Below are 6,402 nucleotides of genomic sequence, written 5' to 3' on the forward strand. Positions count from 1 at the left end.
AATAGCAAAGCAAAAAACAACAAAAATTTGTTGGTTTCTTTTCTCCTTGACTACAAATTCCTTGAGGGTGGGGACATTTTGGGGTCGCCTTTGTCCCACGGAGTGTGGAGCTCACGGTGTCAGCAGGTGTTCACTGAACCGAGCCCAGGGGAGGGGAGGAAAGCGCCCGCAGGCTCTTGTAGGGGTGCCTGTCCCTGGCTGCCCCCCCACCTTGCTGGCTCTCCTGCCAGGGACGGCAAACGTGGCCCATCCTGTAGCCCGTGCCGTGGGCTGTGGCGAGTGGACACATCCACTCGGTGGGAAGTAGCCCCAGGCCTGATAGTGATGCCTGCCTGGGCACGGGACGGAGAACAGCAGTGCCCACTTATGTGCGGGGCATAGATGAGCTGGCGCTGGGCGCTGGGGCAGAGACTCTCCTTGCTGTTCACTTCCTGCTTGGCCATGATCCCACGTGGGGCTGAGGGCGCCGGCATCCCGGGAATGTGTCAGAGCTGCTGACAGCACTTCATGCTCTGCGTGTGATCCACCGTGTGACTTCCTCAGGGAACCGTGTGAAGGAAAGTGTGGCGGGTGGGCCCCAGCGCCCCTGTCCTGAATCCCTTGAGTCTTAGCCCCAGGCCTGGTGCTGAAAAGCAAGGTGGGTGGCAGGGGGACGCAGAGATGAAATTCAATGGGCAAAGCTGATGGCAATAGCCACTCGCCCCGTCTTCCTGGGGCCATAAGACGCAGGCATAGTAATAGCAACAATCCTAAGAACAGCTGGGCATCGAGGGGACACAGTGTGCCAAGAATTGTGCCCTGCAATTTGCAGGTAACATCTCACTTAATCTTCACAAAACCCCATGAGGTGGACACTACGGTTATTCCCATTTTACAGATTGGGAAACCTAAGACTGGAAGATCCTGAGCGATTTGCCTAGGATCCCGCACTGGTGGGTGGCAGAGTCAGAACTTGAACCTGGGACTGTCATCTAGGCCTCCAGAGCCTGAACTCTACTCCTACCAACTCCCCTACGCGTTCCTACTGGCCATGTGGTCCCAAACAAATTATTCTTTAATCATAAACATCCTGCCATGCGGCCTGGGGGAGGCTCGCTTTACTGGATGTTACCTGATGGCATTATCTTAGCTGTTGAAGGAAGGCCCCTACCAATGAGCAGAAATTAAATGAAACTTCTGGAAGCGACAGCCTTACTTAAGGGACCTGTCAAACACTAAGGTCCTGCCAAGGAAGGGACTCTAGAAACGTGGCTGGAGTCTGGCACCACAGTTGGGCGGATCTGGGCCCAGTGTCCTGGAGCCCACCCAGAGCCAGGTGACCGTGTTGGTTTTCTGGGGCTGGCATAACAAAGTGCCACGGACGGGCGGCCTAAACAACAGAAACTCGTTGTCTCACAGCTCTGGAGGCTGCAAGGCCGAGGTCAAGGTATCGGCAGATCGCTTCCCTCTGAGGGCTGTAGGAAGACGATTCCCTGCCTCTGCCCTGGCTTCCGGTGCTCGCTGGCCGTCTCTGCTGCTCCCTGGCTGGCAGAAGCATCACCCGCCCTCCACCTGCACCCTCACACGGCGTTCCCCCGTGTGCCTGTCTGTCTGCGTCCACGTCTCCTCTTTCCATGTGGACACCAGTCGTTTGGATTAGGGCCCACTCTAACGACCTCAGTTTAACTTGAAGACCTCTGCAAAGACCCCATTTTGAAATAAGGTCATATTCCAAGGGATTGGGGCGTGGGGCTTCACCATACCTTTTTGGGGGGACATGACTTAACCCACAACAGAGACCTTGGGTAAGTCAGTTAACAGCTGTGAGCCTCACTTTCCTGATCTGTAAAATGGGAGTGGTAATAATACCTCCCTCGCTCAGCACAGAGCCCAGCTTGTGGGTGTCACTCAGGAAACGACTGCTGTCATTTCCCGAGTCCTTCCTGGATGAGCTGGGCTGAGAGGCTACAGGCCAGGAAGTACCTGCGACTGATACCCGAGGACAGGGAAGGGCCAGGCTCTCGGGCAGGGAGCTGCTGATGTAGTCTGGCCTTTCTGGAGGCATCTGGTCCCCCAGGGTAGGACCTTCCCCAGCCCTGGTCCACCCCAGGCATCTCTGGGCGAGGCGTTCGGAGGCTGCACTGCCAGGCTGGCCCCTGCGTTGTCCATCTTGGGGTTTTTCCACCTCAGCACTACTGACATTTTGGTCAGGTGAGTTTGCAGTGTGGGCCGTCCTGTGCACTGCGGGATGTTTAGCAGTGTCCCTGGCCTCTACCCACTAGGTGCGGTAGCATGCCCTCCCTAGTCGTGACAACCAATAAGGTGTCAGACATTGTCAAATGTCTTCTGGGAACAAAATGCCCCCTGACCCCCCACTGCACCAGGGGTCTCGCTGGGTGCCTTAGGAAGGGCCCTCTCACTGCCCAGCCTCCGTGTGCCGTCGGCTACCGGCCCGCCTCTCTCCAACGGCCCACACAGACCCAGAAGAGATCAGAGGAAACGAATCTGGAAATAGGAGCCCTGGGTGGCACTGGGGACAGAAAGTCCCCATCCTCGGAACACTCTGTGCATTGAGGGAACTCTTCCCACTCCTACTCCCATCAGCACGGCTCCCTGGGGTCACCTCAAGGTGACTGTGGCCTGGCCTAGGCATGGCAGCCCGAGCCGGGCTGTGAACAGGCGCAGGACGCCCAGAGCAGAGGCAGGCGGCGCTCACTCGCTCGCAGCAGGTGTGGACGCGGCGCTGACAGGCCCGGCTTATCAGGGCCCGGCCCAGGCTCCAGACCTGCAGGTTGTGGGGCGGTATCAGCTGTCAGAGCGACAGAGTCTGTGGCAATCCCGCCAGCCGGGGTGCTGACAGCCAGGAGCCAGGCGGGGTGCAGCTTCTCTGCACCCGTCTCCCTGCTCCCAGTGGCCGAGGTGCGCACCGTGGGGACATTTGAGCAGAGGAGAGGATGGTGGGCAGGAGAGGGGGAGAGACAGGAGCTAAGAGGCTTGCTTTTGCCACTTTCTTTCCTTCAAAGATTTAAAAATGCGTTTATAGGCCGGGCGCGGTGGCTCACGCCTGTAATCCTAGCTCTCTGGGAGGCCGAGGCGGGCGGATTGTTTGAGCCCAGGAGTTCGAAACCAGCCTGAGCAAGAGCGAGACCCCGTCTCTACTAAAAATTAGAAAGAAATTAATTGGACAACTAGAACTATATAGAAAAAATTAGCCAGGCATGGTGGCGCATGCCTGTAGTCCCAGCTACTTGGGAGGCTGAGGCAGTAGGATTGCTTGAGTCCAGGAGTTTGAGGTTGCTGTGAGCTAGGATGACACCACGGCACTCACTCTAGCCAGGGCAACAGAGTGAGACTCTGTCTCAAAAAAAAGAAAAAAAAAATGTGTTTATATTTTCACAAAGGCTGCAACACCTGCTTACTGTGTTAAACTAGTCTACAAGGGGCAAGGACCGGGCCTGGAGGACCACTGTGGACCAAGGGTGGGCACCACCAGCGTGGGGGCCCTGTTCTTAGGGAACGGCCAGGGAAGGCAAGAAGCAGCAAGGGGGTTCTGAGATGACGGGCTTGTGAAGCCTGTGACCCTTTCTGCCCCCACCACGTCAGAGCCTCATGAAAGTCTAAGAACCTGCTTGGGCGGGGCCCCATCTTGTCTCCCTGCAGTCCCGGCTCTGGGGGAGCGGCAGCCTACCAGCCAGCTCTGACCAGCTCTGACCAGGCCTCCCTTCCCTTGGGCAGTGGTATTCTCCAGAGGTTTCTTAGGGAGGGGGCTCTCCTCTTGGCTGTTGGCTGGTGAGAGGGGACCCTCACTGGGGGTCAAGCAAGGCTGACCTTGTACCACGCCCAGCTCAGCTCCTGGTGCCCAGTGGGTGCTCAGTAACTGTGCCCTTTCCTTCTCTGCCTACAGCTATATGGGAGCCCCTGGCCTCGTGGTGGGTGGAGGAGGCAAGGACCCTCCCTCCTTCGCTCTGCCTCTGCCACAGGCTTCTTGGAGGCCTGCCCAGTCCTACCCATTCCTCCAGGCCCCTGGAGTTTCGGAGTTGCTGAGAAGGGGCCCCCAGTGCTGTCTGCCTGCTCTATGAGGCGGGGTCCTGTGGCTCCCAGGTCAGCGTGGGCTGCAGGAGGACCGCAGACCAGCGGCCCTTCTGAGCGGCGGGGAAGGCTCACGCAAGGTCTCCGGTCTGGCCGGGGAGCTGGTGCCTCTTCCTGCCCGTCTCTTCCTCTCCCAAAGGCAAGGCTCCAGGGCAGGGCCTGGGGAAGCCTGGAGGAGAGTCTGACAGGGCCAGAGTGTTTTACAAAATACACACAGGGCCTTGGGATTGGGTTTCGAGATCGAGTTGCGAGAGGGAAGAAAACCTGAAGGTCCGTGTCCCTGTGGGGCAGACCAGTAGAGAATTTCCTTGTCTACAGTTTTTTATCTGGTCTTCCCTGTCTGGCTTCCAGGACCTCCCTGGCAGGTGAGGTGCCTGGGTCCCTGTTCCAGTCAGGAGCCCTGTAGAGACACCCCTCCTTTTGTACAAGAACCTGAATGCTGCGACAAGCAGACTTCTGTAAAATTTTCTATGAGTTTTTAATGTCAGTGGCAACTCAGTTCCTGGGGCTACAGCCAGCCTGGGACTTTCGTAAGAACTTCAGGTGACTCACTTAGATGTCGGTTCCTTCTTGCCCCTCATCCTCTGTGTAATCTACGTGCACTAAACACACTGGCAGAAGTGAAAATAAACAAATAAATAAATAAAGGGGCGAGGACTGCTGAGGGTGAGAAGGGGAGAAGGGAGGAGGTGAGCGAGAGGGGGTGGGGAAGGCGAGCTCCGAACAAGATCCAAACTCCTCCCTGCTTTCCACGGCCACCTCCCCCAGCTCAGGTGCCTCGTGGCCCTCCGTGTGAGTTTCCTGAGGCTGCTGTCAAGTGACCGAAAACTTGGTGGCTTTGAACAACACAAATTTATTCTCTCACAGTTCTGGAGGCCGGAAATCCAAAATCAGTACCACCCGGCTAAAGTCAAGGCATGGGCAGGGCCAGGCTCCCTCCGGAGGCTCCAGGGGAGAAGGTGCTGTTGCCTGTTTCAGCTTCCGGTGGCTCTGGGCGTTCCTTGGCTTGTGGCTGCCTCGCCCCAGTCTCTGCCTCTGTGGCCACACCACCTTCTCCGCTTCTCCTTCTGCCTCCCTCTAAGGAGAACACGCACGACCGTATTCAGGGCCCACCTGGATGCTGCAGGATGATCCTGCATCTCCAGACCCTCCAGACCCAGTCACATCTGCAAAAGAAGGTGACATCTTGCCACATCTTGCCATAGAAGGTGACACTCCCAGGTTGCAGGGATTAGGGTGTGGACATCTGTTGGGGACGTTATTAGCCCACCTCACCCTCCCTGCTCCGGCCCCAGCGGCCTCCTGCAGGCCCTCAAACCTCCTGCCTCCATCTGTCCTTGCTGTCCTCGAGCCCTGGTCCTGGAACACTCTTCCCTAGAAGTCTGGCTCTTCCTCATTCCTCGGGTCTCAGTTTAAATATCACCTCCTTGGAGAGAACCTTCCAGCCCATTCCAACTTACGAGGACTTCCCAGTTAGCGTCTGTGCCCGGCACACGGCAGCTGCTTGTACAAAAGTGTTGGTGAAAGGGTGGAACAGAAGCCCTGCTCAGAGCACCCAATGTCCTGAGGGGAGGCTGGGCTTCCTGACACCTGGAACATTCCCCAGGTCCTTCCCTGCCTTTGCCCTCCCACATCAGGGCATAGGCTTTGTCGATGGCCCCCAGCCCCTCCAGACACCGACAATGCCCTGTGTCGGACAGAGTCTGAGGTTTACGTCTGCACTGGCCTGGGCTTCGGGGCAAGGCCCTGGTTTCCCCCCACCAATGTCCCCAGAGTGAGTCTCGGGATTGGGTGGGTGGGGGCTGCACTCGTGTCCAGTGTCCACTGTGAGCCCTGGACAGGAGAGATTGCTGAAGGGACAGGGTCTCAGGACCCAGCCCAGCAGCGGCTGGAGCTCATGGTCCGTCTTCCCTGGAGGCCTGTGAGGACGGAGCAGCCGGTGACAGCACAGACATCAGTGCCGGCTTGCCGTGGCCACCACTACCTGCTGGGGGCTTTGGGGATGGCATCTGGTCTTCCTGTGTCCCAATGTAAGAAAAATAACAGCTGATGGGCCAGGCGCGGTGGCTCATGCCTGTAATCCTAGCTCTCTGGGAGGCCAAGGTGGGCAGATTGTTTGAGCTCAGGAGTTCGAAACCAGCCTGAGCAAGAGCGAGACCCCGTCTCTACTAAAAATAGAAAGAAATTAATTCTGACAACTAAAAATATACAGAAAAAATTAGCCGGGCATGGTGGCGCATGCCTGTAGTTCCAGCTACTTGGGACGCTGAGGTAGGAGGATCGCCTGAGCCCAGGAGTGTGAGGTTGCTGTGAGCTAGGCTGACGCCACGGCAC

This window comes from Propithecus coquereli, unplaced genomic scaffold, assembly GCF_000956105.1.
Source record: "Propithecus coquereli isolate 6110/MARCELLA unplaced genomic scaffold, Pcoq_1.0 Scaffold77, whole genome shotgun sequence".
NCBI lineage: Eukaryota > Metazoa > Chordata > Mammalia > Primates > Indriidae > Propithecus > Propithecus coquereli.